The following is a 13,338-nucleotide window of genomic DNA, read 5'->3' on the forward strand; positions in this document are numbered from 1 at the left end:
GCTTTTTGCTGCTGCCGCAATGCCCCGGGTCGGCATGTGTTTACGCCGTGTCCCGAGTGAACCGCCCTGGTAGTGTTATCTCCCGGGCGTGCACTATGGGCACTGGTCAGCTGTGTTCCCTAGGCGTGCGCCTAGGGGCCCCGCTCGGACGTGCGTGCCTGGCCGGGCCCCCTGCGAGCGGCCCGGCGTCGCCCTTAGAGGCGCCCCCACATGGACAGGTTGCTGTGGTCCTATGCCAAGGGCCATGGTGCGTGCCGTGCCCGGACGTGCGTGCATGACGGGCTCTCTGTGAGCGGCCTGGCGGCCTCCAAAGGATACCTGATCAACCAGGCTGTGACTCATACGTCAGGCTGCGAGCAGCCGCGTCCAATAGCCTGGTTGATTAGTCCGGCTACCAGGAGGCTTGGTCCACGACCGGGCCGCGGGGACGCTAAGCCCCGAAGGCACCTCAAGGTAGGCCCTTGGCGGGAGCGCCACGTGGTCAGGTTGCAGTGGTCGTATGCTCCTTGGGCCCGGCCTTTGGGGCCCATGCCCGGTCGGTGTCGCCCTCGTGCCATGGCGCTCAGAGGAGCGCTTGCCCTGGGTTGTGTCTCGCTTCCTTCCTGTCCCTCTTGGGTGCTAAGCCACGCGGATTAGCGGCGTGGCCTTCCCCGGGGCGGGGGTCTGTCTGCATTCATGTCGTACCCGGGCGTGCCCGCTTGTGGGGGGCCTGCCTCACGCCCACGGGCTGGAGACGCCCACGCCTGGCGGCGGTGTCCCGGTCGGCAGGCCCTGAGGCTTCTTTGCCTAGGGGCTGTCTCGACGTCAGGTTGGGCTTAGCCGCGTGTCTCCCCGTCCCCTGCTGTTTTGGCCCAGGCTATCCACCGTTCTATGGTCCGTTCTGTTCTATGGTCCCCTGTTCTGTTTGGGGATGTCTTGGTGAGCCAGGGCGCGCTCAGGCGTGTTTTGCGTTCATCAGGTATGCAGGTATGTTTGTATAGTAGGTATGGTAACATACCTGCAGGTATGTGTGTCTCCAGACGTCTCGTCTGGCCAGTTTAGCCCAGCACGTTCGTACCCAGATGTTTTCGCCTGGCCGGTTTAGCCGGCTCGGTTGTACCCAGACGTTGTCGTCTGTCCGGTGTAGCCCGGTACATTTGTTCCCAGACGTTTTGTCTGGCTGGTATAGCCGGCACGTTCGTACCCAGACGTTTTCGTCTGGCCGGTGTAGCCCGGTACGTCAATTCCACCACGTTTCGTTCGAACGCTGTAGCACAGTACTCCCGTGGTTTTCCTCGGTTGCGTGTACCACATGTTGGTCTGTCTGGAGTGCCCGGTTATGCGGCCCCTTCCCCATCACAAGTTTTCAGCGTCCAGCCCAACGCCTGGCCGTGCGGTCTGCCGCTTGAGCGACTTCAAATCAAATGAAATGTTTATTTAAGTAAGGTACATACATACAAGAGATTTTACAAAGAGTGAAGGATTTAATTCTAATTATTGCGGTCATTTATTATTTAATTCTGTTCAATTTTAATACATTCCTTTATTTCGACTTTCAGCTTGATTAGTTTCATTACGCGGCAAATTTAGGAAATTTATAGCATTGCTATAAATTGACATCCAATATAAATCTTATATTGCTATAAGACATCCGGTGTAGCCCGGATGTCACTGCGGCCTCACAGGCCGCAGGTTTACCCAGACGTGTTGTCTGCCCGGTGTAGCCCGGATGTCACAGCGGCCTCCTAGGCCGCTGGTTTATCCAGACGTGTTGTCTGCCCGGTGTAGCCCGGATGTCACAGCGGCCTCCTAGGCCGCTGGTTTATCCAGACGTGTTGTCTGCCCGGTGTATCCCGGATGTCACTGCAGCCTCCTAGGCCGCTGGTTTACCCAGACGTGTTGTCTGCCCGGTGTATCCCGGGAGTCACAGCGGCCTCCTAGGCCGCTGGTCACGAAGTTCCAGCTGAAGCGTTCCAGCTGACGTTGTGCCTATTTTCACTCCTTTTCGTTATTGTATTTGGTTGTATTTACCTCGGTTCAAAGTGTTAATCCTGTTTCACTAACGAGTTATAGTCCAGCTTTATTTTGAGCATACTTTGTTTTGCAATTTATAATTAGTTATAATTAATTATAGTTATAATTGGTTTATAATTTTATTATTTACATCATTTATTTACGATTATTCATATTAATATAATTTATTACATTGTTAGGCTTTTTTCCAACGACGTCGTCCCAGCCGGTGTTGTCCTGCAGAGGATGGGCCAGCTGGTGGCTCGGCCGAAGCTGTTGCAGCGGGCGCCCTCACAGACTCAGCTAGTTTCAGCAGACGATATTACAGCTGCTAACGCCCCAGTTCCATGTTAGGCTTCCCGGCAGCCGATGCTTCAGTCATGAAGCTCCAGCTGAAGCGTTCCACCCGACGTTGCGCCCATCAATTTATCACTCTTTTCAGTTTTTGTAATTCTCGCTTTCCCAGCTTCATGAATTGTTCCCGTTATTTTCTATGACAGTTATATTCCAGTCTTTAGCCTAAATTGTCTTGCAGCTGGCCTTCTACTTACCACTAAGGTCTTCCCTGGTGGCCAGTTGCCGCTATTTTCCTCCCTTTATCAGATGTTGATGCTCCAGCTGTCGATGTCCAGCTGCAGGTGCCCAGCTCCGATGCTCCAGCCGCTGATGGCAGGATTTTGCAGTTCAACATTCGGCAACGGTCGTTAAGTTAATCCATTATTTTGCACAATTTTGACTATTGGTGTTTGTGTTATACACGCTACGTTAATGTGGGTTTAAGGTCCAGGTACTACCCACGTGCATAATTCTTTAACTTATAAAACCCGTGCTTATTGTATTTGAGTTATTAACTAAGCCAGCTAGGTTGTGCTAGTTGCCGTGTCACAGGCCTCATGCCTCTTGCTTCAGTTTCCCTGGCTTTGCATTTACCACTAGCTGCCAACGGCCATACCACGTTGAGAACACCGCTTCTCGTCCGTTCAGCGAAGTTAAGCAACGCTACTCACTTTATTTCCGCTCAGGATGCTTTGTCTTGTTGTATGTTTACTTTTACTGTGTTTACAGTATGTTTGTTTAACTTTTGCTTTGCCTTAAGTTACTAAGTAAAGTCAGTTAGGATGTGCTAGTCGCGGTGTTACGGGCCCTTGTCTCCTGCTTTAAGTTTCTGGCCCTGCATTTATGTTTAGTTTCCTCTGTAAATTATTACTGTTATTACGGGTAGCCCTTGCGGCATATTTGTTGTTTCTCCTGGTTACGTTATGTGGTTTATCATTTACGGCCTAAATGTTTACATTTAGCCTATCACAATTTAATTCTTCAATTGATGCCCTCCCAACACCAGCTGCAGGTTTTACTTCCCGGTGGAAATTTATGCTTGTTCACTCGACTTTGTTTAAGTTGTTAGGTAAGGCCAGTTAGGCTGAGCGAGTTGCTACTCGCCGTCTCAGTTATCTCTAACTTAAGCTTCTGGCGTCGTGCGGTCCGCCGTTTTGGTGATTTATAATTTATATTATTTGTGAACATTTTTAAAATATATCTTATGATTGCTAGACTTTCAGTTATGAGTTGTATTACTTCCGCAATTTATAGCATTGCTTACGCCTCATGCCTAAAAATTTTTATTATTGGACTCGCAATTATGATTCGTATTTAACACGGCAAAATTTTCCCGCAATTTACACTTTGCTTAAGTTTCACGTTTAATTTGTTATATTAAGGGACTTTCAATTAGGATTTGTATTAATCTATTGCTTTGTCTCTGCGCCATTAAGTTAATTTCAGCTAGGGTACGCTATAGTTGCAGTGCATTCGGGTTGGGTCCCCTCCCCCCATTTTTTCCTCTGGTTATTTCGTCCAATTACACTCCTTTCTATTGGATTATTTTGAAATTAATTATTACTTGCTAGATCCCTCCCCCTGGATTAACTTCTGCCCTTGACCCAGATACGGTAACTGGTCCCCCACCCCCCAACCTTTTTTACTTGTCTGGGTTTTTCCCGCTAAAGTTCTGCTCGGTTTGGTAGTTACCTTACTTCGCTACAGACTAGTTTCCTGGAAGATCTTTTTCTCTTCCTTTCCCCTCTAGTCACTCCAATCCCCTGTGCCAGTGTTCCTTTTCAGAGTTTTCCGCAGGGTATCACACTGGCCTTATCCATTAATGACACTTGCCCAGTTCGCTTCCGGAAATGTCCCCCTCCTCTTACAAACTAATTCCAGCAGTAACCTTAAGGGGTAGGTTCCTTGCCCGTCACGTTCATACTGCATGCCCGTTTCTGCCCACCCTTACTGCCTTAATACTTCCAGAACCGACTACGGAAGGCGCACAAGGTACACCATTGATGAACAAGGAAAAGGGATGGAGCCCGAGGGCAGACTACTGCACCCATGAGGTCGACACACATTCCTAGTTACAGCGGCCAGCCGCCGCGTTCGCCCTTCGGGGTTGGGGGTTCCGCGCCGCTGGCCCTCGCGGGATTGGGGGTGCTCCGCCGGAACCCCCAAAGTGATAAGCCTGCAGATAGCTAAGAAATATTCCCATGAATTGTAATTAGTGTAATTAAATTAATGCAACTTTCATTTACTACCTATAGATGTAGTTATTAATTGTAATTGATTTCTACTTTATCATTAAGGATTATTCATTATAATTATTCCTTAATACTTTATTGTTATGCACTAGTCAATAATTATTTATCATTCATCCTAATTAGCTATTTGATTCATTAAAAATAATTGCTTATCATTATACTATTTGTTATTATTATTATTATTTATTATATAATAATAATAATTTATTTGTTATTTATTAATTTATTATATATTAATTTATTATTTACCATTATAAAATAAACAAGTCCCCAATCTGACCAGCTCAGGGCTCCCCCCTAGTGTGGTGGCGGGAGGAGCCTAATTGATCGTGCAGCTAAACACATTAAAAATCTTCCCCTATGCATCATATTGTTACTTCACTCGTTCTCAGGATAGCTAATCTTATAACAATGTTATACTTAATCCACAACAAGCTCAAGAGTCTGAATGCTTGTGAGCAACAAGATTCGTCCTACGTTTGGCAGGGAAGATACGAACAAAGACACATCGTGATGCGTTTCCAATACTAAAGGCATTTATTAGCTCAGTTTTGACCTCTGGTTTCCACTGAGGAACCCAGGGTCGTAACACCCTGTTACCTAGCAGTAAAATAGGTACCTGGGTGTTAGTCAGCTGTCACGGGCCGCTTCCTGGGGGTGGAGGCCTGGTCGAGGACCGGGCCGTGGGGACACTAAAGCCCCGAAATCATCTCAAGATAACTCAAGATAACCACGTTTCAGTAAGTATAATAAAAGATAATTTGTTGTCAATATAGTTTCAATCAAGGCACTAACATCATCGAAGTGTTTACCTAGGGATCTAACGTTCAAGTTGATCACAGAGATATTGTGATTATGTGTTAATACATTGTTTACATCATGTGCTGTAAAATATCTGCAATTTTGGTCATTAAAGTGACGATTGTCATAGATAGTGGATAAGAGGTTTAGTTCTAGGTCTATACTTGTCTGCATAAAAAGGCTGGTGTGTTATTGCTGTGTATTACCTCCTGGGGAGGGCCAACCTTTGACCTCAGGGTCAAGCCTCCTTAAACAGGTTTCCAGTGGCCGACACAGGGGAAAGCCCAGCTGGGAAACTCGCCATTGACGGTGGCAATTCCTGCACGTGACGTCCTTCAAGATTTTAACTCCATTAATTATCGCGTTTTTTTCTGTTGGCGTCACTTGGTATGGCATTTTAACGTTTTATTTTAGTCTGGTTTAGAATTGAGCTTGATCGCAAGATGTGCCAAGCGTGTGATTGTATGATTTTACTGTAGCGTGTAATTGGGCACGGTCCTGTACTCACCCACTGTATCTATTGAGTAAATGTGGGTGACTGTAATCTTTACACAAGCGCCCACAGGATGGGGTCAACTTCCATCCCACATGATGGGTATGGGGTCCACTACCACCCACATGATGGGTATGGGGTCCACTACCACCCGCATGATGGGTATGGGGTCCACTACCACCCACAGGATGGGTATGGGGTCCACTACCACCCACAGGATAGGTATGGGGGTCCACTACCACCCACAGGATGGGTATGGGGTCCACTACCGCCCACAGGATGGGTATGGGGTCCACTACCGCCCACAGGATAGGTATGGGGATCCACTGCCACCCACAGGATGGGTATGGAGTCCACTACCACCCACAGGATGGGTATGGGGTCCACTACCACCCACACGATGGGTATGGGGTCCACTACCACCCACACGATGGGTATGGGGTCCATTACCACCCACAGGATGGGTATGGGGTCCACTACCACCCACAGGATGGATATGGAGTCCACTACCATCCACAGGATGGGTATGGGGGTCCACTACCACCCACAGGATGGGTATGGGGTCCACTACCACCCACAGTATGGGTAAAGGGTCCACTACCACCCACAGGATGGGTATGGGGTCCACTACCACCCACACGATGGGTATAGGGTCCACTACCACCCACAGGATGGGTATGGGGTCCACTACCACCCACAGGATGGGTATGGGGTCCACCACCACCCACAGGATGGGTATGGGGTTCACTACCACCCACAGGATGGGTATGGGGGTCCACTACCACCCACAGGATGGGTATGGGGGTCTACTACCACCCACAGGATGGGCATGGGGTCCACTACCACCCACAGGATGGATATAGGGTCCACTACCACCCACAGGATGGGTATGGGGGTCCACTACCACCCACAGGATGGGTATGGGGTCCACTACCACCCACAGGATGGGTATAGGGTCCACTACCACCCACAGGATGGGTATGGGGTCCACTACCACCCACAGGATGGGTATGGGGTCCACTACCACCCACAAGATGGGCATGGGGTGCATATAATTAATGAACTAAAGTAAAGCAAGCCTCCCGAGGGCTATATGCGCATATTAATACAGAAAAGCGGGCATTTACAATGTTCACATTCTGTAGGCTATATAATCAATAATTGTGTACGCTTGTATCCCGAGCGTACACACACTTGCATTGAATGACGGATTGTTAGAGTTCGTTGATTACTGAATGACAGACAGACATAGCTGGTGAAAATGTGTATACAAGTGAGTGGCAACTGCGTATAGGTGAGGCGAGGTGGCGGCCGGCCTCCCAGACCGCCGTCAGACCGTCAACAACTCTCAACATGGACCGACGCATTCTCTTCACCTTCCTCATGTGAGTCTCTGCGGAATATTGTGTTTGCAATTAAGTAGTGATCTAGGTGTTGGTATAGGATGAGAGTTACGCTCGTGGTGTCCCGTCCAATGTTTCCAGATTGGGCTATAAGTAGCGAGTTGGGCTAATTTTGACAGCTCTGCGCTAATAGTCTCCGTGGTGTAGTGGTAAGACATTCGCCTGGCGTTCCGTGAGCGATATGTCATGGGTTCGTATCCTGGCCGGGGAGGATTTACTGGGCGCAATTCCTTAACTGTAGCCTCTGTTTAACGCAACAGTAAAATGTGTACTTGGATGAAAAAACGATTCTTCGCGGCGGGGATCGTATTCCAGGGACCTGCCCGAAACGCTACGCGTACTAGTGGCTGTACAAGAATGTAACAACTCTTGTATATATTAAAAAAAAAAAAAAAAAAACTTTTGACAGCTCTGCGCTAATCTCGCTACTTGCCCCATTTTGGGCTAATTTAAAAATTAGTTAGGCCAATTTGGGCTATTAATGGTAAGATAGTAAATTATTTGTTATTTATGCATTTATAATGTAATGTGTGTAAATCGCAGCTGCGTCCAACCTCCTGCCTGACCAAACCACGAAAGGTCTGGTCAGAGACCGGGCCTTGGGGACGTTAATCCTTGGAACCTTGGAAAGAAAAAGTATACCGCAGGGTAAGGTAATCCTCCCCAGGGGCGATAGACTTCCCAACTTTGGTTGCCATTAATGCTTCAAGGATGGTAGAAATAGCCTAAGCTACTCTACCCCATTTCGCATTTGGCCAACGGGAGACATCTCCCATCATGCAGGGTGCAGTATCACCTCCACAGATTTCTAGTATCTATTGATACTGGTAATAGCTCAAAAGGGCCACCACTTACGGGCTATTCATGCCCGTGCCACCTTTTGGGTAGCTTAATCTTCATCGATCAATCATCTACCCTTTTGAGATGTATTTTATTGTCTCAATAAACGTACCTGAACTTGAATGCTTCATCCCGGGTAATGTCTATACAAGCAAGTCCTCCCCCATGAAATGATAGTATTGAACTATTTGGTGGAAAGTACCAATATGTAGTGATGGACCACCAATAAGTCACTTATAGATGAGTCAACAGATATTGTGAGTGAAAAACATTGAGTGAAAAAAAACGTTTCTTCAACTCTGTGTGCACCTCATCTCTCACGTTACACTGTGATGAAGAAGGATGTTCCTTAAATTGTGATTTGTTTCTTATCAATTGCACGTCATGCCTTGCATTTGGTCTATTCTCACGCATCCGACGAATTATCTTCGTCAGATGCGAAGATTATTAGCGTCGACTTCATAATAAGAGAAAACTACAGCTGGTTCCACAGATCTTCATTCAGGAGAGAAAGTTATCTATTCTAGAGATTTACAGACTTATAAATGATGGGAAAGATCCCTCACAGTTGATACCTTTGTCAGGAACACGATGGTTGGTGAGGAACAATAGTGTAGAGCGGCTGTTAGATCACTGGGATTCTTGAACAACTCCTTACCAATTTCTTCTTACTCTTATGATAAATATGTTGCAAGGCTATTTTCAGATGTTACAAGAAGTTAACATGTTATGTTACAAGAATGTAAGAACTCTTGTATATATCTCAAAAAAAAAAAAAAAAAAAAAAAAAAAAAAAAGTAAACTCTGATCCTGCCAATAAGTTATATTTCACATTCCACAGACCACCCACAGGAGCCTCGTAGCCTGGTGGATAGCGCGCAGGATTCGTAATTCTTTGGCGCGGTTTCGATTCCCGCACGAGGCAGAAAAAAATGGGCAAAGTTTCTTTCTCCCTGAATGCCCCTGTTACCTAGCAGTAAATAGGTACCTGGGTGTTAGTCAGCTGTCACGGGCTGCTTCCTGGGGGTGGAGGCCTGGTCGAGGACCGGGCCGCGGGGACACTAAAGCCCCGAAATCATCTCAAGATAACCAATGCTAAATGATTTTGAAAGGATGACTTGACTTCAAAAAGATGAAGCAGATCAGTGTACCTATCACACAAGTTTGAAAACTTCACTCTTGGAATATTCGGAAGAAATGTGCATCCTGATCATGTAAAGCTTCATGTTAATTTGGACTTTTAATTCCATTTATCTGCCCCTGGAGAAAGTGGACTTTCGTTACGAATTTTCTACACTTAAATACAGATAAAATAATGCTATAAACTAGAAATAGCTCAAAATGTTCAAGAATGATGGCATAAATTTTTTGTGAAAGTTTGCAAATAGTTTCTTTCTGGTTATCTTGAGACGATTTCGGGGCTTTTTTTAGTGTCCCCGCGGCCCGGTCCTCGACCAGGCCTCCACCCCCAGGAAGCAGCCCGTGACAGCTGACTAACACCCAGGTACCTATTTTACTGCTAGGTAACAGGGGCATAGAGTGAAAGAAACTCTGCCCATTGTTTCTCGCCGGCGCCTGGGATCGAACCCAGGACCACAGGATCACAAGTCCAGTGTGCCGTCTATGGAACTCACTCCTTAACGAATTGGAAAGCTGTCCAGCTTTTGCCTTATTCAAAAATAAAACAAAAAAGTACCTGATTTCATCCTCATAATTTCCTACCTGATGCTTAAAATTAGCACTGTATCTTGTGCTACTTAATCCCCCGATGTATGTACCTAAACTATTCAACTTTACCTTTGTAATCATTGCTATCAACTTATATCATGGTTGTTATATTGAACGCATATTTTACTGCATTATACCTTGAAATAATCCTCAAATTATGCTACAATGTACCTGTTGATAACCCTCAAATTTGACTTCAATGTACCTACTAATCTTTGTCAAGTTTTCTTACACTATACCTGTAAACATTTTTTTAAAATTTGCTAGAAATTACCTACTTAAAATTATCAGTTCGTTTCGGGAAGGTCCTTAATCTGTGATTATGGGTTTATTCAAGTTCAAGTATGTTTATTGAGACAAGAAAGAAATACATCTCAAAGGGATAGAGTAGCTTAGGCTATATCTACCCCCCCCCCCAATAGGTTCATTTACATCTGCTGGGAGGTAACTGCTGGAGATGTCTTGAAGATAATAATGTGTGTCACGCTTCTCAGGTTGTCCTCCCTGGTGCTGCTGACGGAGGCGCTGCCGCTCTCCATAAACCCCTGGAGGCCTCCCTTTCCCGGAAGACCACTTCCTGGCGGTGAGCTATAACAGATCATGTCTTCCTTAACCAGGAAGGTTAGTTATAAGTCACCACATTGTGCGGACGATGAGTAGCGTTGCTGAAGAACTGACACCCAACCCACACATCTGATAATAAATTTCTTGTATTTGTGTCTAGCTATACAGCAAAATTGTTAATGATGGAAACAGAGTACATTTCATGTGGACTCCCCTCTCATGTTGGCCTTTGAATGCATGATAGAGCTAATGAGTTAGCCAAAGACTCTGTCTTTAAGGGAGAAATTGAGTATAACCTTAGATTGTTAATAAGCAGTCTGAGAGCAATATAGTACATCAAGAACTTCAACAAAATCTTGTATATCGGAGGGAAAGTGAAATCGACGCCAGTAATTCCATCTATCATCATGCAAGAGGAGCCGATAATGGTATCTTCATTATCAGACGTGTGTTGATCTATATATTGTATTCTTTAACCCGGAAGATTAGTTGTCTCCATTTTGTCTTCCTTAAGAGAAACATTCAGTTCTAAAGATTATTTAATACCAGTGAGCCACACTCTGTGGAGTTTTTTTTATGCAAGATTGATAGAACTTAGTTGTTTAGAATGGATCTCAATTCAATATGATTTTAATGATGCTGGGGGGACCATCTTTTTTCAAACTTTTGGCACAAAACATGGTATTAAAAACTTTGAATCATTTTGTACTACATCTAGGCTTTGTAATTGTTTAGGAGAAAAGTTAACAAGACATAATAATCCACAACAGAGTGTATAAAGGCAACAAAAAGCTACGAGCATATTTTATGTTAATGCCAAATCCTTTAGAGTTTTGAGAGGTTTATGTCGCATAAAAGCATTTTACGAAGGTTATTGATGAGATCTGCATCACTGACCTCGACTATATTTATAAGACTCGCACGCCTCCGCGGACACGACACCAATATTTTAGTTATCACGGTGAAGAGAATGAATAACAAGAAGATTGTTTTATTAACAAAGATAACTTGAGACTGTGTACATCCGGCCTCCACTTGAGTCCATTTCTCGGTCACTATTTTATGTATGTATCTATGTGTTTCTTCTTTCTTTATATGTAAATATGTGACAGTGTCAGACCACGGAGGAAAATTGAAACAGGAATTTCCTTAAGTACTTTCGTATATTAATACATCTTCAGAAGGAGTCGAAAATTCCTGTTTCAATTTTCCTCCGTGGTCTGACACTGTCACATTTTTAATCACGTGTTTATTTTCGTGATATACACACATGTATATATGTATATGACATTATTTGACATTTCTCTATACATGATGGGGGTAACTAACTGTGATGTTAATATTCGTGTCGGTCCCCGGTATTACATTCTCAATCATTCTCTTCAGTCACTCGTATTCTCAAGAAACCCCACTAATAGTTTGTGACAGTCTCAAAACATATATAAGCGTATATGTATTCTTAATACACGCATGTTCGTATGTGTCTCCCGCTCTAGAATGTACACACGCATGATCGTATATGTATCCCGCTGTACAACGTACACATGTGTGAAGTACAAAACAGCAACAAACATCTTGGCAAAGATCTAATGAGTCTTTTTCCTTCAGGTCCGCTGGTGCTGCCTGGCTGTGTGTGCGTCCGGGCCCCCTGCTACTGCAGTCCCAGTAGACAGAAAGACTTTCCAGGATTTGAACACTATTAACTGTGGCTCTCATCATCATAACTCTGTAATCTAATCCTGTTTCAGTCTTCTTTATTTCGTAGCTTAATCCTGCCCGTCAACCATCTTTATTCTGTAGCCTGTTCTTGTCCTCTTCTCTCTAAACCATCTTTATTCTTGTAGCCTGTTCTTGTCCTCTTCTCTCTAAACCATCTTTATTCTTGTAGCCTGTTCTTGTCTCCCTCTCTCTAAACCATCTTTATTCTGTAGCCTGTTCTTGTATCCATCTCTCTAAACCATCTTTATTCTTGTAGCCTGTTCTTGTCCTCTTCTCTCTAAACCATCTTTATTCTTGTAGCCTAGCGCTGTCTTCGTGTGCTAATCGATCTAACCTCAGATAGGAGGTACCCTGGAGATAATGACTTCAAAACCACTATGTAATTTGTGTTATTATCTACGCCCAATCTATGGTTAGGTAAAGGTTCCATTAGGTTAAGTTTACGTTAGGTTAAGTTTCATTACGTTTGGTTTCGTTAATATGGTGTAATATTATCAAGTCTGTACCTCCTTCATTTGAGACAGTGATGCTTTAAGAAATGAATCATTATTTGTGGAAATTTCTGGTAATAAATTGATTATAAATAATCGTTTGCATTATTTTCCCGAAGAATATACGTTGAATATAGTGGAATATCAGTCATCAACGGGTGAGGTTCTGACACATCAGTCAACAGAACACCACCCGTTGATGACTGTTGTGTCAGGACACCACCCGTTGATGACTTGTGTCAGAACATCACCCGTTGATGACTTGTGTCAGAACACCACCCGTTGATGACTTGTGTCAGAACACCACCCGTTGATGACTTGTGTCAGAACACCACCCGTTGATGACTTGTGTCAGAACACCACCCGTTGATGACTTGTGTCAGAACACCACCCGTTGATGACTGTTGTCAGAACACCACCCGTTGATGACTGTTGAGTCAGAACACCACCCGTTGATGACTTGTGTCAGTACACCACCCGTTGGACACCCAGGTAGCGCGGTTGGAACAGTGTCTGCATTGTGGCTTGTTAAGCTTGAAACCATTATAGGCGAGCCACACACCTGTCCCAGACGACCCTGATACACATTCACCCAACAATAACAGAGGCTACGCAGTGTGCTGACAATGATGGAGATACAAATTATATCACAGTACAGATATACGAGTAGTGTGTGGAGGTGCAGCTGTGGCTCCCGTGTGGCAGTGCACCTGCAGACA

At 45.0% G+C, this 13,338-nt stretch overlaps 1 long non-coding RNA gene across 1 annotated transcript; it reads left to right on the top strand.

The window, feature by feature from the left end:
* Positions 1 to 7,125: 7,125 nt before the first annotated feature.
* On the top strand, positions 7,126 to 12,715 carry LOC123767060 (uncharacterized). Its single transcript, XR_006773906.2, has 3 exons — positions 7,126 to 7,259; positions 10,340 to 10,428; positions 12,018 to 12,715. It is a non-coding gene; the product is annotated as an uncharacterized lncRNA (long non-coding RNA).
* Positions 12,716 to 13,338: the final 623 nt, after the last annotated feature.

The sequence above is a fragment of the Procambarus clarkii genome, chromosome 53 (genome assembly GCF_040958095.1).
Source record: "Procambarus clarkii isolate CNS0578487 chromosome 53, FALCON_Pclarkii_2.0, whole genome shotgun sequence".
Taxonomy (NCBI): Eukaryota; Metazoa; Arthropoda; class Malacostraca; order Decapoda; family Cambaridae; genus Procambarus; species Procambarus clarkii.